The 24,042-nt window shown below is 52.0% G+C and overlaps 1 long non-coding RNA gene across 1 annotated transcript; it reads left to right on the forward strand.

The window, feature by feature from the left end:
- The first annotated feature begins 3,502 nt into the window (after positions 1–3,502).
- LOC139440119 (uncharacterized) lies at positions 3,503–5,179 on the forward strand. The gene is made up of 2 exons (XR_011650174.1): positions 3,503–3,624; positions 4,038–5,179. It is a non-coding gene; the product is annotated as an uncharacterized lncRNA (long non-coding RNA).
- Positions 5,180–24,042: the final 18,863 nt, after the last annotated feature.

Genomic DNA, 24,042 nt, shown 5'->3' on the forward strand with positions numbered 1-24,042 from the left:
TCTGTGTATCTATTTCTGCGTGTTTCCTTGGGTGAGTGTCCATTTATATAGCCCACAAAGGGGGTGGAGACTAAAACTGAGTCACCGTAATGACACAGTTGAACAACCATAACATGATTTGATCAAAGGTATCTCAGCGGAGTCTAATACAACAAAGGGTATCATGCCCAGAGGAACAGACCAGTTTACAAACATAATCTCTCTTTTTGGAATTCAGAAATCATCTCAGTCTGCCACAGCATGTTCAATTTTATAAGAAACTAAACTGCCAAATTGTTTCCCAATGTCGCTGTGCCATTTTGCATTCCTACCAGTAATATATGAAGGCTCTGGTTACAATACATTTATCACAGTAAATGTACTAAGTACTTGGAGTTTTCACAGATATACTGTTATTGAGTTCTAACTTAAGTCTCTTATGGTGAGAGAGCATACACTGCATGATTTCATTTCTTGTATATTTGTTGAGGTTTGTTTTTGACTCTGTATGCTTTAACCATGTGTGTTTGAGAAGAACATATATTCTGCTGCTGTCAGGTAACATTCTATACATGTCAATATGATCACACTGGTTGATAGTTTCACTCAGGTCTTCAAATCCTTATTGATTTTCTGTCACTTTATCTTATTAGTTACTGAGAGAGGGGAGAGGGGTATAGGAATATCCAAATATAAATTTTGGATTTGTTTATTTCTTCTTTCAATTCTATCCATCTCTGTTTTTTTTAAGGTACTGGGGCCAGGGATTGAACCCAGGACGTTGTATGTGGGAAGCCGGCACTCAACCACTCAGCCGCTTTAGCTCGCCTGAGTTGGTGTTTCATTGTTTGCTTGTTGTTTGTTTTTGTTTTTAGGAGGCACTGGGGACTGAATCTGGGATCTCCCATGTGAGAAGTAGGCACTCAACTGTCTGAGCCACATCTGCTCCCTTATTCATTTCTGTTTTATGTTCTTAAAGCTATGTTGTTGGGTACAGACACATTTAAGATTGTGAAGTGACCCCTTGATTATTATGCAATGTCCCTTTTATTCCAGATAATAGACCCTGTTTTGAAGTTCATTTTGCCTGATATTCATCTGGCTTTCTTTAATTTTCTTTCATTCAGGGAATGGTGTCACTATCCAAAAGGTGTCTAGGGCAAAAGCTGGGTCCTTGACACTTCCTACCCCTCACCACTATATCCACCCATCATTGAGTCTTGTCTGTTTTACCTCCTGAATGACTTTTGAATCTTTCCACTCTTCTCCATCTCCACTGTCATCACCCTAGTCCAAGTTACTATCATATTATCTCCTGCTTAGCCTAATCTATTAGTTCATTAAGTGGTCTCCTTAGATTCATGCTGACTTAAGCACTTCTACATACTGCAATCAGAAAGGTTTTTAAAAAACTAGGTGACCCTTAAATCTAAAAAGGCCTAATTATGTTCTATTATTTTTAGCGTAAAGATGCCAAATCTTTTTTTTTTTAATAACTGGATGACCCCCCCTTTTTTTGGTCATTTTTTTGTCTTTATTTTTTTAAATGTTACATTAAAAAATATGAGGTCCCCATATGTCCCCCCACCCCCCTCACCCCACTCCTCCCATAACAACAACCTCCGCCATCATCATGGGACATTCATTGCACTTGGTGAATACATCTCTGAGCACTGATGCACCACATGGTCAGTGGTCCACATTACAGTTTACACTCTCCCCCAGTCCACCCAGTGGGCCACGGGAGCACGCCAAATCTTAAGGTGGCCCTACCTCCATCTCCAGTATCCTGTACCTTCTGTGATCTTGACTCAGTTACCCTGAACTTCTTTCTGTTTCTGGAACATGCCATACTCCTGCTCACTCAGCTCCTTTGCACACGCAGCCCCATGTATCTGAATCATCCTCTTCTCCTCACTGCAGGCTTTTCTAATAAATGAACTCATCCTTCAGATCTCACTTCAAATACTACTACTTCAGGAAATTTCCCTCCACTCCATCAAATTTAGGCCAAGTTCTTTTGTAATATACTTTCATAGGATTGTGTTTCTCTGATTAAAATAATTTATAGTATTTTGTATTTTTATGTTATTAGTATGATTATTTGATTACTATCTTTCCCTCCAATTAGGATATAGTATCATCCCGAGGACTTCAGGATGCCCCCAGATTTCTTGCTTTGGAGGGGTGATGCCATCCACAAGTAGGCATGATGAGGGGGAGTGATGCCTGGGGGGTGGGGTTTGATGATGATTCAATTTGGAACCAACTGAGTGGGTGGGAACGGGTCTGCAGCTCCGGAGAGCTCCGGTGATGTTGATCCGGAAGCCACCCTCCCTGGGAGTGGCGGGGATAGACCAGAAAAAAAAGAGGTCGAGGCAGATTTGAAAAGAGCCCATGGAATTCAGCGATTCGTTGACCGTTGGCGATTTGGGTCATTTCTGCCGAGGGTGGTGGGGGCAGGCAGGATGAGGGGAGAGTGAGTGTGGCGCCCTTGAGGAACCAGGCTGCCGAGGCCGGGTGAGAGAGCTGTAGTGACAGGGGCCCCGTGCGGGCAGCGTGACTGTCTTGCCCTCCCCTTCTTTCCTTGAGAAGGGACTTGAGCACGGGTACAGGTAGAGGTGAGGAGAGTGACCAGAGAGAGACTACTTGTGGAACAAGGTTCTGAGTGGGGGAAGTTGAGTGCAGGTAGAGGGACTGGTCCTGAGCAGAGGGAGAGCCTCTTCCATCCCCAGGAAGGGGTGAAGGGTGGAAATGGACATGGATAGCCGGGGTGGGGGGTGGGCCTTACCTGTGGTGGTGGAAGCACTGGGGGCTCCTGTGGGCACTGAGAGTTTATGATTCTGGTGACTAATAGAGGAGAAGGGGTGATGGTGGGGTCTTCTATGCCTCCACCCCAATTTCTTTGGCCTTGCCCATCCAAGCACTAACCAGGTCCGACCCTGGTTAGCTTGGGAGACCAGACGAGATCGTATGCGTTCAGGGTGGGATGGCTGTCGACTCTCTGGCCTCTCATACCCGACATCCTCTTTTGCTCTGAAGCCTTCGCTGTCTTGTCCGTAGCCTGGACATCCTCCTTATTGTTTGCCTTGCCCTCCTCCAGGAAGCCTTCCCTGCCTGACACCTCCACCACGCCCTTCCCAGCAGCTGGCTCAGCTCCCCATCCCTTCCTGCCGCCAGCACAGAGGCCAAGGGCTCCCTCTGGTTCAGCAATTGTCTGTCCGTCCCTGCTCGCAGGAGAAAAGGCACACGGAAGGAGGTGGGGAGGGGGTGGGAACTCCCATGCATCTGTAAAATGGGCAGCTTCTCCCTCAGGGCTCTCCCCAGTTCCTCCCCCCCCCCCCCAGCTTTCAGGACCAGCTGTGCCCACAAGGGGGTGCTTGGCCAGGGAAGTCCTGGCTGCACAGCCTGGGCAGCCGGCCCAGTTGGCAGCAGAGCTCAGGGTCTGGCCCTCACAGGCTGGGACCTTTGCTCCCTGCCTGGAAGGCTCTGGCCCCCTGTTGCCATGGCTGTCCTTTAGTTTGGGATAAACAGAGCTCTTCCCTCCCATGTCCAGTTTACTGTCACCAAGTGTCTCCTCCAGGATGGGCTGGAATTTCAAGCGACAGACTCCCTAGCCCTCCCCCCAGGGGTGGCTCAAGGACGGTGAGTCACTGAATGAGGCCGCCTCCACCCCCTCCCCGTTTTCTGGCTTGTCCAGCTGCTCCCTCCTCCCCCATCTGGAGTTGTGGAGGGATGGAGGTAAGGGCCCTCACGGGGTCTGTCAAACTGTGGCAGTCAGGGTTGGAGAAGCCTTCCTTCCCGGCTTGTTTCCTTCCAGCTGTGTGGAGTCTGTAAAGGCCGTCCTCAGCTTCTATACCTGATATCAAAGAGAACGATCCAATCGCGGTTTCTTTCCTCCCTTAGCTTCTGGATTCTTGGGGCCCTGGGTGAAGGAGACGAGAAGACAGGAAAAAAGGCATGTGGGGGAGAGGAGATAGGGATGAGTGGAGAAGAGAACCCATCCAGAAAGAACGGAGCCATCCATTAATTAATTAATTAATTATTCATTCATTCAGTGAATCAAGCAAGTTCCTGTGCCGCTTTCCGGGGAGGTGCCTTGGTGCTGGTATTTGAGGCTGGACGGAGTCCGGGATCCCGGCTTGAGCCCTATCACTTGCTGGACAGGTTTCTTCTCTAAATCTCGGATTCCTCATCTGTAAATAAGGGTAACAATCCAAACCCCAAGGTCACTGTGAAGATGGAATGAGATGTATGTGGAAGGATGCCTGTGTATCCTCATACGTACGGAAGGTCACTGTTCAGTGCAAGTTTTATGACTGTGGATCAGGTTGACAATCAGGGAGTGGGGCTCAGACACGCCCACAGGCGAGGATAACCCAGCCCAAAGGGTTAACAAAGACCGGTTCTTGGGGGCTCTGCGGGAGTGGCCACTTCCTGCAGAGGCACCTGGGGCAGGCTTCCAAGCCTGGCCTGCGCTTGTCATTTAGTAAATGTTTGCAGAATGAATGGGCTCCCCTGGAGCCTGGAGGGAAGGCTGGGTTTCAGCAGGTGCAGGTGCCTGGGAGTGGAGGTGCCGCCGGGCACAGCCCTGTGGGTGGGGGTGGGGAGGGGCAGCTGGCGCCAGGCGGGAAAGCTCGGCCTTAGCCGCCAGGTGAGCGGTTCGACCTTTAAGCTGAAGGCGGCCGGAATCTCGGAGCTGGGGAGTGATAGGATCAAAGCAGTGTTTGTAGATCAGCCGGGCTGGGCCTGGGAGAGGCCGCAGTGCAGTAAGTGGGGGAGGTGGAGAGGGGCTGGGCCCGAGGGAGAGTGCGGCCCAGTCTGCGAGCCGAAGGCAGGCACCCCCTCCCCTCTCTCCTCTGCCAAGGGGCCAACTTCACACCAGCCTGTCTCCCAGGGCAGGTCTCACCCACCTGCCAGAAAGAGGGAGGAACGTAACGGGGCGCTGAAGAATTTCTCAGGAACACAGAGAACCAGACTACACTGCCTCCTTTCTCCTGTTTCCCCGCCCCGACCCTGCCCAACTTTTTGCTGGAACTAGGACCAGCGCCCCTTTCTTATCTGACAACTCCTTGGGTCTCCGAAGAAGAGGATGACTCAACTGCAGTTTTTAAAACTGAGAAGTATTTGACGGTGAAAGAGAGCGAGGACCCATTTAGGCCCCAGGGAGACTAGAGTCATTAACCGCCAATTTCTGTAATTGGGATGAAATGCAGCATCCAGCCCCGGGCCCTAATTTTCACGGGAGGGAATTTTCTGGACAAGCTGACCCGGGAGGGAATTTTCTGGACAAGCTGACCCAGAGCAGCTGGAGGCCCTGAGCCTTTGTGGGACCCGTGGTCCCTCTCCATTCCGCCCCCACCCCCACCTTTGTTCCCCTCTCATTTCTGGACCAGCTTCTGGAAGAAGTCAGGTATGTGTCCCCCAGCCTCCAGCCCCGACACAGCCTGAGTTCCTGGGAGCCCAGAGATCGCTATCCCAGTAACCCAGCTATTAGGAGGCCAGGAGATAAGGTTTATGACGCTGCGCAGGCTCCCTCGCAGACCTCTGGTGGCATTCCTCCCCGTCCAGGCTCACCCAGCCTTCCCCGGGAACACCTTTCCTCAAACTTGCTCAGCACTTCCTCCCCCAGAGGTTATCTCTCCGCCGTCCAGGCCTCCCTCCCTCTTGCTCTTTGAACCCTGCCGCTCCCGATCGCCTTTGTTCCGGGGCTTTGGGCAGGCCTGGCCAGGGCTGAGCCTGAGTGAATAGTGGAGCAGACCAGCTAATTTTCGCGGGCAGCAGAGAGAAACTAAGGTACACTCCAGAGCCCAGGAGTGGGTGTGCGTCACCACAGGGGCCGTTTACGGGAAGGAGAGGGGAGGGTAAGGGGGAATTCTTGGAGGCTGGGCCAGGGCCTCCCAGGTGGAGCAGCGTGGCAGTGCCCTCCCAGCAGGGATTCCACACACAGGCCTCTGACGGGCTTTACGGGGTCAGAGGAAATCTTACACATTTATTTGGCATATGAGAAAACAAAAGCCCAGAGAGGCTAGCATTTGCCTAAGTGAAGTAGGATTTCAAGTTTAATGCTCTTCCCACTATGCTCTAATAATTTTGGAAAGTGGAAAATTCTGAACACCAAATTCATTTTAATTAATAATGAAAATAATTTCAAAGTATTTGTAGAGGTAAATTGTCTTATCCCCTCATTAGACAGATGAGACAACTGTAGCTCAGAGAGAAGGTGACTTGTCCAATGTCACATAGCAATTTAGAGATGGAATTGAGGCAAGAACTTGGGTTATTTGGTTCTCAAATTTACAAGTTTTCTGCTACTCCTCTTTGTCTCCAAGAATTGCTTAAGCAGCCCTGAAAACAAAAATTGATTTTAATTTCATTTAATATTAACCACAAATCCTAGAGCACTTTGGAGGTGGTGGTAGGAATTTGCAGAAGTGAAAGGACCTTTGTAACATGCTCTGCATGTTCTAACAACCATATTTCATTAAAAAAAAAAAAGTGAAAGCCTTGAGGGTGTGCCTGCTCACGGGCTGATGGGAAGGGTGCAGAGCTGGGAGGCCTGGGCTCGGCTTCCGGGATCAGCCAAGCTGCGTCTGCAGACCTGCTCGGCCTTTATCAGCCATGCTGGCTGGTCAGAGAAAGGGTTGAGTGCTGGGCCGGAGGATCTGCATTCCTGTCTCCATCTCTCAGCCAGTCTCTTGCTAAAATGGGAAACCCCACTTTGGGTTTTGGAGCCAGTAAAGCTGGGGTTGGATTCTGACCCTGGTACTTTCCAAGCTATGTGAGCTTAAGGTGTGGAGTTAAAATTCCTGAACTTCACTATCCTCATCTGTAAAATGAAGATAATTGTAATTCCCTCATAGGGTTTATTTTATTTATTTATTTATTTTAAAGATTTATTTATTCATTTATTTCTCTCTCCCCCCTGCAGGTTGACTGTTCTCTGTGTCTATTTGCTGCGTGTTCTTCTTTGTCTGCTTCTGTTGTTGTCAGTGGCACAGGAATCTGTTTCTTTTTGTTGCGTCATCTTGTGTCATTTCTCCGTGTGTGCGGAGCCATTCCTGGGCAGGCTGCACTTTCTTTCGCACTGGGCGGCTCTCCTTACGGGGTGCACTCCTTGTGCATGGGGATCCCCTATGCGGGGGACACCCCTGCGTGGCACGGCACTCCTTGCGCACATCAGCACTGCTCATGGGCCAGCTCCACACGGGTCAAGGAAGCCTGGGGTTTGAACCGCGGACCTCCCATGTGGTAGATGGACGCCCTAACCACTGGGCCAAGTCCACTTCCCCATAGGGTTTAATTGTGAGGATTAAGTGAGTTTATAAGGCAGTAGATGTGGCTCAAGTGGTTGGGCACCTGCCTCTCACACAGGAGGTCCCAGGTTGGGTTCCTTGTGCCTCCTAAAAAAGACAAGCAGATGCTGCAACCATCAAGATGCAGCAACCAGAGATGCCATGATCAGCAAGATGCCGGAACCAGCAGGCGCCACAAACTGCAGATACAACCAGCAGGGAGTGGAAGTGGCCCAAGCAATTAGGCACTCGCCTCCCCCATGGGAGGTCCCAGGTTTGGTTTCAAGTTCCTCCTAAAGAAGATGAGCAGGGAAGCAGATTTGGCCCAACAGTTAGGGTGTCCACTTACCACATGGGAGGTCCAAGGTTCAAACCCCGGGCCTCCTTGAACCGTGTGGAGCTGGCCCACATGCAGTGCTGATGTGTGCAAGGAGTGCCCTGCCACGCAGGGGTGTCCCCCGCCTAGGGGAGCCCCAAGCGCAAGGAGTGCGCCCCGTAAGGAGAGCCGCCCAGCGGGAAAGAAAGTGCAGCCTGCCCAGGAATGGTGCCGCACACACGGAGAGCTGACACAGCAAGATGACACAACAACAAAGAGACACAGATTCCGGGTGCCGCTGACACAAGCGGACACAGAACACACAGCGAATGGACACAGAACACACAGCGAATGGACACAGAGAGCAGATAACTTGGGGGGTGGGGAAGGGGAGAGAAATAAATTTTAAAAAAATCTTTAAAGAATAAAGAAAATGAGCAGACAACGAGCAGACTGAAAGGGAGCCATCTTGCGGGGTGGGGGAGTGTATTAAAAAAAAAGAGAGAGAGTTCGTAGACGCCTAAGGTGGGGGAGTGCCGGCACAGAGGCCGACACAGGTCACGCCTGGCTGTCCCAGGACTGTCCAGAAGGCTAGTTATTAACTCAGGCTCAGTTTCCTCAGTTCAAAAATGGGGATAATGCTTATTTCATAGAGTTTCTGTAAGGATTAGAGACTGTACCACCTTAAGGGAATTCCTAGACCCATCGGGGTGCCTGGACCCATCCCCAACCCTTTACTGGGGATGCCCAATGGGAGTGTCCAGGCAAGAGGGCTAGAGGGAGAAGCCTGGGAGGGCTTCCTGAAAGAGGTGCTTGGGGTATATCCCTGCTGGAGGGACAAAGAGAGGAGGAGGGTCTCTGGGCCCTCGTACTGCATAGGTGGAGAGAAAGTGTATGTTGGAGCTGGCCGACAAGTGGGCCAGGTCAGGCCTTTCAAGAGCCGGGGTGGAGGGTGTGTGTGTGGGTGGAGGAGGCGCGAACAAGGAAGACGTGCAAGCCCTGGGAGTTTGATTTCTGCAGCTGCACACTTCTGAGCGGGAAGCACCCGGCTGGGAAGGAAATGGCCCATTCCTTGGGTGCAGCTGTCCCCCTCCTGCCTCTCCTGCTCTTCTGGAAGCTGCTTCCCCTGCTTGAGCTTCCCTTGGGGTACTCTAGATGTTACCTGGGAAGATGGGCAGGCTAGGAAGGGGGAAGGCTGGCGGGAAGAGGTGTGCAGTGCCTTGGGAAATAGATGGCCTCAGCCTGGAGTTCTGTTGGGAACTCGGAAGCGCACGCTGAGGTGTGTTGCCGTGGGAACTTGCCTAACACATGCCTGAGGCTAAACTGGCCTGAGCTGGCCAGGCCCAGCCCATTCCCACATTCAGGTCAGCAGATTTACTGGAAGACTGATAAATGGGTCAGGGTGCCCCTGTTTGAGTTTACTTTATCCCTTAGAGACCAAGGAATCCAAGAGGTAGGTTGGTTATTGAGGGGTAGGTGGGCTTTCCTTTAGGTGAGCTGCTTTCTCTTCTCATTTTTTCTTGTTTAGATGCACACAGACACACACAATGGGGTGGCTAAGACAGTCATTTGTGAATTCATTCAGCAAGGATTGGGAAGTGCTGGGCGCTCCTCTAATGCCCCAGATAACAGCAGTCAACAAGATAGTAAGATAGTTAAGGTCCCTGCCCTCAGGGAGCTTTACACTTTGGTAATGAGAGGCCCCCCAAGTCCACCAGAACTTAGAGAAGGTATAAGAGGTCATTTAGATGCTAAAAATTTTTTAGCTGAATGAATGAATATAATGCATATTTTTTGAATTGACAATATAAGGACTATGTTTTTGGATCATTTCTTTTGGGTTACCCGCATTACTGCTTCCCTTGACGGAGAGAATTGGAGATTTACTCTATAACACAGCACCATTGAAGAGTGCATGCTTAGGCTTTGGAATTACTCCAGACTTAGGTTCAAATCCTGAATCCATCAGACTAACTGAAAGACCTTGAACCTTAGTTTCCTCATCTGTAAAATGGGGATAATGTTAGCTTCCTCGCGGGCTATTTTAGGATTACAATGAATAATAATCAGATGCTCAGACACTTAGTAGGAATCCAATAAATGGGAGTCACCGTCACCCTCACCAACATCCCCATCATCATCATCATTGACTTGGGAAGGGGCCCTGGGTGGAGAGTTGGAGAAAAGAACAAGAGTGGGTGTCAGTAGGCAGGACTCAGTTTGCATGGGTAGCTCCCTAAGCATTGGATTTGCAAGCTGCTGCTTTGCATGGTGGCAGGTTTTTGCATGTGACCCCTTCATTACTTCAAATGGCTCCCAGAGACCCCTCCTCTTAGCCCTAGTTGCCGCCTCCTTCCGGTTACCCTCAGCCCCTCTTAGCCAGCACTCTCCCTCCTCAGCAGCAACTGTGGGCTGGGGCAGGCACTGCAGAGGACACAAAGGTGCAGGAGACGCAGGGCTGTTCTGCAAGGAGGTCATTTCCTGTGGGGAAACACCAGGATTTGAATTCTCACCAGATGGAGGTGCCAAAGTGGGTGCAACCTCCATTCCATGGGGGACAGTGTGGAAGGCCATGAAGGGATGGCGAACATTGCCTGGAGGGAGGCTTTCGGAAAGGCCCGGGCTAGCTGGCAGCAGGGCGGGGTGCTGAGAGTCAAGCTAACAAATATCTAGAAAACCGACTAAGGTCAGACCCATCCTTTATCTGATGCTCATTCTTGTCCTCTGAGGTAGTTGTTTTCCATATTTTAAGTTGAGGGACAGGAATCTCTAAGAGAGGTGAAGTAGTTTGTCCAATTGCACACAGTTAGGAAGTGGCTTAAAAATTCTCCAGTTGCACCCGCTGGCCTTTGGCTTTTGGCCCCAATTGGCCATGGTGCAGTGGAGCATGCATAATAGCTTGGGGTCGGCCCCAGCAGCGAGGGCACAGAAGGAGATCTGATTCCACTTCTTCCCTTCCCGGCCCGCCCTGCGAAGTCGGATGCTTTTCAGTCCCTCCCCACCTGGGCTTTTATGAGTTCAGATGACCTGAGGTGTGCCGAGTACCTGGGAGGCCCTCAGGACATGGTGCTGAGGCTCCACCAACCAACCTGATGCTCCGGTCACCTTGATTGGTCACCTTGATCTTCCGCCTGAACCCGTCTTCATGAAGAGGAAGCCACAATTTCCCACATGACGCGGTGTCCATTTTCACAAAGCTGGAACTCTGGAGCCGTCCTTGCTCACAGTGAGCAGATGCCTCTTGGCCAGGGCCCCTTCCCACTGCTTCTAGCGGCATCCTTTGGCCCACACAGATGAGTGATCCTCCTTCCTTCTGGCTGCCCTCTGCTTCCACTCTTTTCCAGGCTGGCACTCCCAGCTGTGTCTTAAAAAAACAAACAAATATATATATACACACACACATACCATTTTTAAAGAAGCTTTAGATTACATAAATGCTGAATCAGAAATATAGGGGAAGCAAGTGGATGTGGCTCAACTGATGGAGCATCCGTCTACCATATGGAGAGTCCAGCGTTCGATGCCCAGGGCCTCCTGGCCATGTGGTGAGCTGGCCCACACGCAGTCCTGCCATGTGCAAGGAGTGCTGTGCTTTGCACGGGTGCCCCTTGTGTAAGGGAGCCACGCATGCAGGGAGTATGCTCCCCAAGGAGAGATGCCCTGCATGAGAAAAGTGCAGCCCGCCCAGGAGTGGTGCTGCACACGGTGGGGGAGGGGGAAGAAATAAATAAAATAAATCTTTAAAAAATATATATTTATGTGTATATATATATATATATGGGATTCCCATATACCCTACTCCATGCCCCAGCTGTGTCGAGGGAACGTGGTTTCCATTCGCCTGCCTGTCCTAGGCACCCCTTGCATGGCTCCCATTCGTCCCCTTGGCCTCAGCCCAGGGGGAAACAGTTCTCCAGGTGTGGCGTGATCAGCTGGGGAGGAAACTGGCTTGCCACACTTGCTTCTGCTGCCGAGGACCACGGGGGCCTCATCGTGCCTTTGTGAGGGGCACGGATGTCAGCCGTGTGCTCAGGGGAGGGTCCCCACACGTTTGCTCTGGGCCAGTGCGCTGCCAGGCGGAGGCTGGCACACAGATAGGAACCCACAGACACGGAGAAGAGCCTGCCCTGCCCACCGGGAGCTGCGGTGGGAAACGGGCGAGCGAGAGCACCGCTAGGGCTGGAACAGAAGGTGCTGCGGCTCAGCAGGGAGCTGCCGGAAGGCATCTGAGTCACCTTCTCCCTTCCTCCACCTTGGACCCAGCCTGTGCAATCAGTTGCCACATCCTGTTGGCTCTTCCTTCTTATCATAGCTTGACTCCATCCCTGTCTCTCCAGGCCATGCTTCTAGCACATTCCTGCCTCTTGCCTGCGTTCTGCACAAGCCTCTTTCTAGTCCCCTGCCTCCAGGCTTTGCCTCTACCATGCAATGTACGTTCCTCAATCTTCTTAATGATCCTAAGCACTGCTTGAGCCATGTCACACACTTGCCCCCACACCTCCAGTGTCCCCTGAATAAACGCCAAGTTTTTCCGTCTTTGAAACCCTCAATAGCTCTCTGTGCCCTGGCCTTTCTTCTCTGTTCTGTAGGAATTCTGTTCCTGGTCAATGGCTTACCGCATTCGCAGAGCTTTCCATCCTTATATTGCTTTCCCAAGCTCAGCTTGCTCAAGCCCAATCCCATTTTATAGTTATTTTTATTTATTTATCTATCTTCCTATCTATTAATTTTTTTTTGAGGTACTGGAGGCAAGGATTGACCCTTGTGTGTGGGAAGCCGGCACTCAACCGCTGAGCCACATTGGCTTCTCTGAGTTATTATTTTTTTTCCAAAGTTAGAGAGTTTTTTAGTCCTTGAGTTAATTTTTTTACACTTTTTAAAATTAGTGTTAATAGATCACAAAGAACGTTATATTAAAAAACATAAAAAACATAAGAGGTTCCCATATACCCCACTTCCCACCCCTCCGCCCCATCATTTTTGTAAATTGTATTTTTTTTTGAAGATATGTACATCACAAAAAAAATGTTACATTAAAAAATATAAGAGGGAAGTGGACTTGGCCCAGTGGTTAGGGTGTCCGTCTCCCACATGGGAGGTCCGTGGTTCAAACCCCAGGCCTCCTTGACCTGTGTGGAGCTGACCCATGCGCAGTGCTGATGCGTGCAAAGAGTGCCGTGCCACACAGGGGTGTCCCCTGGTTAGGGCAGCCCCACGCTCAAGGAGTGCACCCCGTAAGGAGAGCTGCCCAGTGCGAAACAAAGTGCAGCCTGCCCAGGAATGGCGCCGCACACACGGAGAGCTGACGCAGCAAGATGGTGCAACAAAAAGAAACACAGATTCCTGTGCCGCTGACAGCAACAGAAGCGGACAAAAAGAACACACAGCGAATGGACACAGAGAGCAGACAACTGGGGGGTGGGGTGGAGAAGGGGAGAGAAATAAACAAATAATAAATCTTTAAAAATAAATAAATAAATAAAATTTTTACAGATCAGGAACCTGAGGCACAGAGGTTAAGAAACATGCCTGACGTCACACGGCAATGTGGCTCTTTGTCCATGCTCCTAGCCACTATTCTGTATTAAGCTTCCAGCCCAGTAGTGAAGGGGAAAGGAAAAGCAAGGTGCTTGACAGGCCAGAGACTGTCCTCAGATCAGCAAACTGGCACCCAGCAGGGGACAGGGCCTGGAGAGAAGGGGAGTGAGGACAGGCATATTTTGATGGGAGGAGGAGCAGAGGCATAACACTGGGCCCAGAGGTCTCCCACAGAGGCGAGAAGACAGCCCTGGAGTGGGGAAGGCTGCTGAGACGGGCTTTCTCTCCCTTGGTGGTACCTGAAGTCAGTCTTATCCCACGGTGAAATCTTCCACATCTCCCTTCCAGCCCCCTTCGCCCAGCCCCAGGCCCCTGGAGAAATCCAGGGCTGCTTGTAAAGGAGAGCCCTTTCTGGTCTGAAAACCATCCTCCAGCCCGCCCCTAAGATCCCAGAACTCCCGGGGTTGGACAAGAACCTTCTCAACTTGCCCGGGAGTCCAGATTAGCGCCCCACCCCGGGCACACACCAGCCCAGGCACCCCTGCCAGCCCCAGGGGAGATATCGCCCTCCTGATACACAAGAAGCTGTGCCCCTTCCACGCCAGGCACAGAAGAGCCACACAGTGTCGAGGGGCCTGTGAAAACCCATCGCAGAGGGGGTAGTCCTCTGAGAGGGTTTCCCCAAGTCTGCATATTTCATTCCACCTTGCCTAGCAATGCCGCCACTGGTTAAGCTGTTCTCAACCTTTTCCACCGCCTGTGGTGAAAGATAATGAAACACAAAAAAATCTTCTCCCAACCCAGACAGCCTCTCCACAAAGGTGGAAGAGGAAAAGAAATCTATTATCGAATAAGCATTAAACCAGAGGGTGAACCATCGCCGGACGTTCCCCCCAGAATTGCGAAGACAGGAAGGAAGCTAGCTTTTCTTAGGTAGCTAAGCGGTCTCGGCCCACGGCATACACGTCCTCCAGATATCCTAGGGGAGCTGCCGATGGGCCAAACGGTGGCAGAATGGAAAGGTGGAACGAAGTTGCTGGAATGTGGAGTTCCCCCATGAAATGTACCATCCCAGGAATGGCCCAACCAGCGGTCTTTGCGAGATGATGGACCCCTGGCTGTTTGTCAGCTGGGATGGAGTTTTCTGTTACTGAGGAAATCACCATTATGCAATATGGATAAGTTGGAAGAATTCAAAGATCAGACTCTGAATGTTTGACACACACCTAGATTTTACCTTCCCTAAGGAAAAGTTGGGGATCTGTTGCCGCCTTTCTCCGCCCCTCCTCCCCTTCCAGCCCCCCACCACCCTTCCCGCCAGTCCCGCCCATATTACCAACCTACAATCTGCCCTCTTCCCCAGTAACTGCTTACGGCGTATTACCAGAGGTCTGCCCCCCCAGTTTTAGCCAATCCGCAGCCACCCCTCCGCCCTGCTCTCCCCTTCATACTCCACCCCCTTCCCTGCCTATATAACCAAGTGTACTTCCGCAATAAAGCAGACCTGTTCCTGCGCTCAGGCGGTCTCCGTGGTTCTTTCCTAACCGCGCGTCCCCCACGCCTGGAGAGCCCCGGTGCTCTCTCCCTGGAGCACCCCCCGCTGGCGGTTCGGTAGGAGCTGACCCCCCCCCGACTCTTGGGCCTGAGCGAGACTGAGACCTCCCCGCTCAGCAACAGGGATCCTATCTAATGGGCAGAATGCCTTCTCCTCCCCGCAAGGATGCCCACATCCTACCTCCCAGAATCTATGAATATGTACCTTCCGTGGCAAAGGGACTTTGCGGATGTGATTAAATTAAGGAACCTGAGATGGGGAGAGTAGCCTGGATTTTCCAGGGGGACCCAATCTAATCACACGAGACCTTAAAAGTGGAGCCTCTTTCCCAGCTGTGGTCAGAGGAAGAGCGGCGAGAACAGAAGAGAGAGGTGATGTAGCTTTGAGGTTGGAGGAAGGGGTCATGAGCTAAAGAATGTGGGTGGCCTCAAGAAACTGGAAAAGGCAAGGCAAAGCTCCTCCCTGGGGTTCCAGAAAGGAATGCAACCCTGACAATAACTTGGTTTTAACCCAGTGAGTACCGTGTTACACTTCTGACCATAAGAACTGTAAGATAATTTATGTAGTTTTAAGTAAAAAAATAAAAATAAACAAAAATTAAGTAGAAAAAGATAGCCTAGAAAGCCGCTGTGGCTCAATCGATTGGGCTCCCGTCTACTGTATGGGAGGCCCTGGGTTCGCGTCCCAGGACCTCCTTGTGAAGGCAGGCTCGCCTACATGCCACAGAGAGCCATGGGCCTGCAAGCGTCGTGGAGAGCCGACTCAGCAAGGTGGCACAACAAAAAGGAGACAAGTAAAAAATGCAGAAGAGCACACAGTGCGTGGACACAGAGAAGAGATAACAAGCAAGCTGCAAGAAGGGAGGGGGGATAAATAAAAAATAAATACAGACACACAGAAGAGTGCACAGCGAAGGGACACAGAGAGCAGACAGCAAGCAAGCCCAAGGAGGGGGGAATTTAAAAAGTACATTAAAAAAATAAAATAAAATAAAAAGATATCCTATGACCCGTAGCAGGTTTGCAGTTTGGAGCCCAGGGCTACCTGAAGGTATGCTCAACTCCTCCCCGGAACTGGGAGGGGTAACCTTCTTAAATGATAGCAAATTTCCTAAAGTAAATGCAGAAATGAAAAGGAAGGAGGAAGGAAGTCCTTTTTTTTTGCACCAGGGAAAAGTAATTCTTTTTTTTTTGACTTTGGATTTACCCCTACCATAGTCATAGCCCACATGAAAATGATCTATGCATGTCAGGCTCGGTGAATTGGGTAAAGGGAAGGGTCTGCTTGGGACCTGTGGCCACCAAGGGCCTCTCAGACACTCAGCACAGCCGGAGGGATCAGGCACCCTGGCTGGGACCTTCTGGCTTAGGGAGAGAGTTTTGTGAAGGAAGTGAGGTGCTGAGGGAGAAGCAAATGGCTTTAGCCCAGCCTGCTCTGGAGAAGGCTCAGGGATCAAGGGCACCACCAGAGCTGGCAGCCATAAACACGGCCTGAGGCTAATGATGCACCGTAAAAGCAGCCACAGCCCACGGGCAGGGGGCACCAAGGCGGTGCCCTCAAGAGCCTTCCCACGGCCAGCCCTAACACCTGCTCCCGACTAATTAGGGTCTCATTTCCTCCTCTGATTAAGGAGTTTGGCTTAACCTGCCTCTGATATGTCCAGAGAGCCAACAACAATGGTTTATGATGCTGTATATCACTGCAAGATTGTAAAGAATTTGTCATCCTGGGCCTGAAAACAGTGAGAGCCGTCTTCTTTCCCAGGAAGGTAGAGGTTGCTGATGATAAGCCGATAAAGTGTTTTTGAGCACCTGCTCTGCGTATACACACAACCTCAGCCTACACCACACACCCACTCTCATCACGGTCACACTCACACCTAGCGGCTTGCACACCCTCACGGCTACATCTGCCCAACCCCCTCTCAAGTATGTGCACAGCTCCGTGACACACACACACAGGACTACGACTGCCCCCGCCTCTCCAGCCCATCACACCCATCCACACACGTCTGCTTGTGCATGTCGCACACTTATCCCTTTGCGCACAAACACCTTGTCATCTAAACCTCAAACCCACAGAGACACATTCTTGCCCAAGACTCTTGGTTACCAGTGACCAGACCCAACTCCAGCTGGTTTACGCACAAGAGATGGTTTATTTCCTCACATAACTGGGAAGTTCGGGGGGGCATCTCAGTGATGTGGTCGGGACCCTGCGTCTCTCTACTGCGGCTGTCGTCTGTGTTGGCTTCATCCTCAGACAGACTGTGTCCCGCGGTGGCTAGGATGCCCCCAGCTACTCCAGATTACAGAAAACAGGGAGTGCCGCTTCCCTAATCCTCCCAGCTAAGGTTCCAAGGTCCACTCTCATTAGACCAATTTGCGTCCCACACTAATCCCTGAATCAACCTGTAATTTTAATTATACTCAATCCTGTGCCCAGCCCCCGGGGAGGGGTGGTCAGCCCCACCCACACTAAATAGGGGGTGGGCAGAAAAAGGTGACTCACCAAAAGTGGGGGAAGAGATGCAGGACCGGCCAAAACAGCAGATGTTCACTGCATATGCTTAACCCGAAGGTACACAAATGAGGATTTGTTAGCCCAGGGAGCTGCAGGGGTATAAAGATATCGGTGTACACACTGAGCCCATGTATAAATAGAGACACTACCTGGCCCAAGTCTACCTGCTGAACCTTATCTACAAAATACTGATATCAATATGAATGATTTGAACATATGCTATTGAACTTCAGGAGAGGGGGAGGACCCCTTAAAATGGGACTGGGGAGGGAAGCGGCTGTGGCTCAAGAGTTGAGCTCCCGTCTACCATATGGGAGGCCCTGGGTTCGCGTCCCGGGCCTCCTTGTGAAGGCAGGCTCGCCCGCATGCTGTGGAGGGCCGCCGGCCCTCAAGCGCCGCAGAGAGCCAACTCAGCGAGGTGACACAACCAAAAGGGAGACAAGCAAAAACGCAGAAGAGCGCGCAGCGAACGGACACAGAGAGTAGACAGCAAGCAAGCTGCAAGGCGGGGCGTGAAATCAATAAAAATAAGTGCAGGCACAGAAGAACGCACAGCAAATGGACACAGAGAGCATACAGCACGCAAAAAGCCGCAAGGGGGGAAGGGATAAAAAAAAAATGGGATTGGGGAGCAGATGTGGCTCAGGCAGTTGAGTGCCCATTTCCCACGTGGGAGGTCCCAGATTCAGTTACCGGTGCCTCCTGAAAAAAACAAAAACAAACAACAAGCAAAGCAAATGATAAAACTAGCTCAGGTAGTACTGAGGCTGGGGAAAGTGGCCACAGAAGTTGCTGAGGGCAGGGAGAAGGAAGAAGAGATGGGATGTGGTGGCATTTTGGGGACTCGGAGTTGTCCTACATGATATTGCAGGGTCAGATGCTGGACTTTATATATCCTGCCATAACCCACTCAATGTACTGGGGGAGAGTGTGAACTCCAGGGTAAACTATTATCCACGTGGTGCAGCAGTGCTCCAAAATGTGTTCACCAAGGTGATGAGTGTGCCACAATGATGGGGGAGGTTGTTGGTGGGGGAGGAGTGGGGTGAGGGGTGGGGGGTATACAGGAACCTCTTATGTATGTGTGTATATATATATATATATATATATTTTTTTTAAAGATTTATTTTATTTATTTCTCTCCCGTTCCCCGCCCCAGTTGTCTGTTCTCTGTGTCCATGTGAACCCTGGACCTCCCATGTGGTAGATGGACCCTCTACCCATTGAGCCAAATCCCCAAAATGGGGACTTCAGCACATACTTTATAGGGTTCTTATGAAGATTAAATGAACTAATGTGTGCAAAGCATTTTTGCATACCATAGAAATGTTATTACAGTAGTAGAATCAGTGGCATTATATATGTCTGTCTCCCTCCGACATACAGGGACCCAATTCCTTTAAAGCCTTCCCAGCGTGCACCCCTTACGGAGCCAGCATATGCCTGAATTAATGACTCAGGTCTCCTGATGGTCACTTTTCAACAGGGACTTTCAGGATATACGTTGTCTTGGCCAAAGGCGGCTTCCCCCTGTACCTGAATGGCCAGAGGGCAATGGAAAAGCTCAGGTCCCCAAATCTTTCCAGTTAGTGCCTGATAAGCAAATGAGTGGGTGAATGACTGAGTGGATGAATAAAGCAGGAAGGAATAAAGGGCCTCGCCCTGCCCACCACTCCCCACCTTGGTCCTCAGGTGCCCAGCAGGAACTTCTGAACAATAGTCCCCTGGACAATAGCAGCCCAGGCCCACGGTGCTTCTCAGGGCTGGGGGTGGGGCGGGGCGGGAACAGCGGGAACTGAGCCCCAGCTCCTCCCTGTTCCTTCCTCCTCCTGCCCTCTGTCTGGTCACCTGAACACCCCTTTAGGGAAGCAGTTTTGCCTGCCGCAGTGGCTGCAGTGGAGCTGTGGGGGGCCCGTGGGACCCCTTCCTGAGGCCCCTCCAGGGACCCCTTCACGGTCCTCCCTGCGGCCCGATCTCGAGGCCAGCTTCTGAAGTTTCCTAGGAAGCCTTCCCCAGTACCCTCTGCCTCCCTCCTCCCGTTGCCAGGTTCCCAGGCACTGCCGTCCTCCCTGCACGAGTGGGGCCCTTCGGGTCCTCGCAGTCCCCGGGGTCCTGCAGGGCGTGTCCAGGTCCGGGCACTGAGCCACTCTCTCCTTTGCTCCTGGAGGGGCAGGGACCCTGCAGTGCTCTGGACCTGGGGACTGGCCCATTTCCTCCCGGGAGGTGAGAGGGCGTGTTCCGGAAAGTCTTGGTGGCTGACCAGAGCTAAACTGCAGCGGAGGAAACTGTTCAAAATGCAGGCAGCTGGGCCTCTGCCTTTTGAGTCTCCACGAGCAGTGTTGCGTCTCATGCTCCCAGAGAGAGAGCCTGAGCCAAGGGGAAGGACCCAGGGACTGAAGCACCGCTGGATCCCCCTCTTCTAGGCTTGACTGGCCTCCAAGGGACGGCCCTTCTGATTTGGTCCCAGGGGAGATGAGGGTACCTCATTATTCCCAGGCTCTTGGGTTTATTTCTCTTTTCCTCCACAGTAAGCCTTACCTGGTCCTTCTTCCCTTCCACGCTTGGTCTAAAAACGTCTCATCACATCCCCTATCAACATTTCAATTCAGAGAACATTCATGAATGTCTTACCTCCTGAGTGTAAAACTCTATGGTGGGGGGGCATGGATAAAAGGTCCTTAGTGGAGGGAAGTTGTACCCCAAACTCCTACTTAATGTGGAGATTCTACAGCGGACCAGTGGATGCCTGGTAAGTAAGCCTGGTTGTGGGAATGTCCAGGAACTGGAGCCTGCTGTGTTCCCACCCGGGATGGCATTCATCATGGAGAAAACCGCCAGCATTCACTGAATTGTTCACTAGGAACCATTTTGGCCTCGAGGCACAAAACCAGCACTCAAACTTACTTTGTTATTCATGATGGGGCTTACCTTGGGTGTACTCACCATCTGTGGCTTTCTTTTTAAAGGAATTGTTCTTGCAACAATAGCATTTTTTGAAAGGAGGTACCTGAGACTGAACCCAGGACCTTGTACAGGGGAAGCAGGTGCTCAACCATTTGAGCCACATCCGCTTCCCCACAATAGCACTTTTTTTTAAAGATTTACTTTTTATTTATTTCTCTCCCCTTCCCAGCCTTCCGCCCCCTCCCCCCCGTAGTTGTCTGCTCTCTCTATTTGCTGTGTGTTCCTCTGTGTCTGCTTGTATTCTAGTCAGTGGCACCAGGAATCTGTGTCTCTTTTTGTTGCATCATCTTGTGTCAGCTCTCTGTGTGTGTGGTGCCATTCCTGGGCAGGCTGCACTTTTTTTTTTTTGTGCTGGGTGGCTCTCCTTACGGGGCACACTCCTTGTGCATGGGGCTCCCCTACTCGGGGGACACTCCTGTGTGGCAGGGCACTCCCTGTGCACATCAGCGCCGCGCATGGGCCAGCTGCACACAGGTCAAGGAGGCCCGGGGTTTGAACCGCGGACCTCCCTTGTGGTAGACGGACCCCCTATCCATAGGGCCAGCCCCGCTTCCTGACAATAGCATTTTAAGTTGCCTCGTTTTTTAAAGTGAGTTCAGTGCTCTGGGTGCAAGGCCCTCACTAACCTAGAGGCAGGGAACCCCTTACCTTCAGCATCTAACAAACTCTTCCTGCCTATCCTCACCCCCTATGCTGGCCTACAAAGTCCTGCTTTATGTATGTTAATTTATGCTTTTGCGGTGTCCTTTAAAAAAAACCAATGCACTCTTACTGAGCTATAATTCACATACTGTACAATTCAACCACGTAGAGCGTCCAATTCATGATTTTTAGTATATTTGCAGAGTTATACAACAATCACCACAATCAATTTTAGATCATTTTCATCATCCCCCAAAGAAATCCCTGTATACCCTTTAGCAATCACCCCCATTACCCGTATTCTCCCCAGCCCTAGGCAATTACTAATCTCCTTTCTTTTTTTTTAAAGATTTATTTATTTATTATTTCTCTCCCCTTCCCCATCTCCCCACCCCCCTAACCCCCCATTGTCTGCTCTCTGTGTCCATTCGCTGTGTGTTCTTCTGTGTCTGCTTGCATTCTTGTCAGCGCCACCAGGAATCTGTGTCTCGTTTTGTTGCATCATCTTGCTGTGTCAGCTTTCCGTGTGCGTGGCGCCATTCCTGGGCGGGCTGCGCTTTTTTCACACTGGGTGGCTCTCTTTACAGGGTGCACTGCTTGCATGTGGGGCTCCCCTATGTGGGGGACACCCCTGTGTGGCACGGCACTCCTTGCGCGCATCAGCACTGCACATGGGTCAGCTCCACATGGGTCAGGAGGCCCTGGGTTTGAACCGCGGACCTCCCATGTGTAGGGGACGCTCTATCAGTTGAGCCAAGTCCTCTTCCCACTAATCTCCTTTCTGTCTCTAGGGTTATGCCTAGTTTGGACATCTCGCATGACCTGAACTATAAACTATGCAGCCTTGTGTGGCTGGCTTCCTTATTCCTGGCGTTTGCCAAGGTTCTGTTGTAGCAGGTATCAGTCTGTCATTCCTTTTAACTGCGGCTACTATCCCAGGCGTGGATCTACCACATTTTGTTCCTCCATCATCCACTGGTGGACCTTCGAGATGCTTCCACTTCTCGGCTCTTCTGAACAAGGCCCCTACAGTGTGGTGTCTCTGTGTCATGGTCCCCAGCCCTGAGAACGGGTCCTGACCACCTTTCTCAGGATGACCACGCGCTGTAATTGCAGCTACGCTGCCCACCCCCACCCCCCAGCGCCTTGACGCAGCTGCCCAGGGCTTCGGGACCTCCTGGGGTGGGTGTCCACTCTCAGCTCAGCGACAGGAGGTGGCAGCCTGTCTCCTCCTTCCCTCTGCCGCTCTCCAGGAAAGGCTGTTTGGGGCAGTGTCCTCCGGGTCTCTCTTCCCTTACCACTTGGCCCTAGTTCCCCTTCCCCCTTCCCCCAGAGTCCCAGGTGGAAGGCCTCAGGGAGGGCACCTCTGCCCTCCTCTCCTGCACTGAGCCTGGGCTTGGGGATCGCGGGCTGGGGCTGGCTGGGGTCCCTGGGCACCAGGGGGCTGACAATGAGCTGCAAACACCCGCCCAAAGACTTCTGGCCCTGAGTTGTTCTGGGTGTGCCAGCAAAGAGGGGCTCTTCCCAGGTGAGGTCTGGGCCAGCCCTCCAGCCTGCAGCCCCCCCGTCCCCCCCCCCCCCCCCCCCCCCCCCCGCCTCATCTGACTCAAGAGTCATTCCTAAGAGTTTTGCAGCAGAGGAAACAAGATGCCAGACCTATCTGTGATATTTTAAAGATGGAATAAAATTCATGTTTAACTTAGGAAAAAACAACAACATTCCTGGAACCAGGGAACCGGGTGGGTGGGCAGAGGGGCGGGGATGTCAGGCTGGGGCTCACCTCGGGGCTCCTGGGCTCCCCGACTGCCTGCTCAGGAGGTCGCTCCCCTCTGAGCTCTACCCACACGGCCCCCGCACCAGGCGTGGAGGAGGGAGAGGGGGAGCTGGCTGTCCCCCTCTCCAGGGCTGCCATACCTGTCTGACCAGCCCCTCCCTCCCTCCTTCCGCCTTCTAGTCCCTGGCTTGGCACAAGGCCCATCCTCACCTCCCTGTGGTTGCTGGGAGAAGCCTCAGTCCTGGCGGGTGTGGGTGTTTTGCAGAGGGGGTGGCAGGGCTCAGATCACTCTTCGGAAAATTAAGCTTTGTTTCATGGGCCTGTGAGAGGGGCTGGCGTAAACAGGCGCTAACTGGTTCAGCACTGCCAGGAGGCGGGGGCCTGGTGGTGGTAGTGGGGGGGAGGATGTGGCCCCCGGGTTTCCTGGGGGGTGGGTGTCTCTGGATTTATCTTTCTGGAAGGGACTTCAGAGTGTGTTCCTTTGTGTGCGTGTGTGCAGAGCTTGTCTGTATGCCATTCTGTGGCTTTACGGTTGTCCCCTAGGGAGGGAGGTTGTGGGCTCTGTGGCCCTGTGGCAGATGGATTGTCCCTCTGGGTAGGGGTCTGTGTGCCTGTTCTCTGGGTGTCTCTCCTGGAGAAGGATGGGGAGGAATCAACAGCTCCCCTCCTAGCAGGGGGATACCCCCTTACTTGGGCTGGGCACGGGCTGCCTGTCCTTCTCCCCAGGGGATCCGGATACCATCATTTATTGACGCCTCTAGTTAAGATTCGTCCAGCCCCCACTTCACGCCCTGCAGGATCTTTGAGAGAATTCAGCCCCAGCCAGCAGGTGACTGCAGCTGGAATCTCTGCCTTGGGGACCTGAACCGCCTGCCTTCCACCGATGGTCTGCCCCGCCCGGCCTCACCCAAGCCTGGGGTGCCTTGTTTTGTTCCCCAGTCTCTGACCTCCCACAGGTGTGTGCTGTGCCCCAGCCTGCTCTCCTGACTCACGCCGATAATGGGTTCAGGGAGACAGGTGCAGGGACTCTTTCTTCCAATTCCTCTGGCCATTTGGGGGGCCTAGGAAGAGAAAGAGGGGCCAGGGGGCACCACCCTCCTCCACCCTACCCCACACTGTCCTTTCTCACTTGGGTGATGCACTCGCTGAAAGAGGAATGACTGTGACTCCCCCAAGGAGGAGTGAGAACAATGGAGGCCCCGGCCCAGCTCCCCTCTCCTTCCCCACCCCTCCCTGTCCTTTTAGCCCCTGCTCATTATTCTCTCTTCCCTTCAGCAAGACCTCCAGGGTTCAGCCTCACCCCTCAGGGATCCTGAGGTCTTGGGAGGAGAGGACTGCGCTGGGTTGTGTCCAGGAAAAGTGCTGTCTTGGCTCTCACTTTATCTTGCATCTACAGACACAGAGGAAAGACAGCCAGGGAGTATGTGCATGTTCATTTATTCATTCCAGAAATATT

The sequence above is a fragment of the Dasypus novemcinctus genome, chromosome 12 (genome assembly GCF_030445035.2).
Source record: "Dasypus novemcinctus isolate mDasNov1 chromosome 12, mDasNov1.1.hap2, whole genome shotgun sequence".
NCBI classification, from domain to species: Eukaryota; Metazoa; Chordata; class Mammalia; order Cingulata; family Dasypodidae; genus Dasypus; species Dasypus novemcinctus.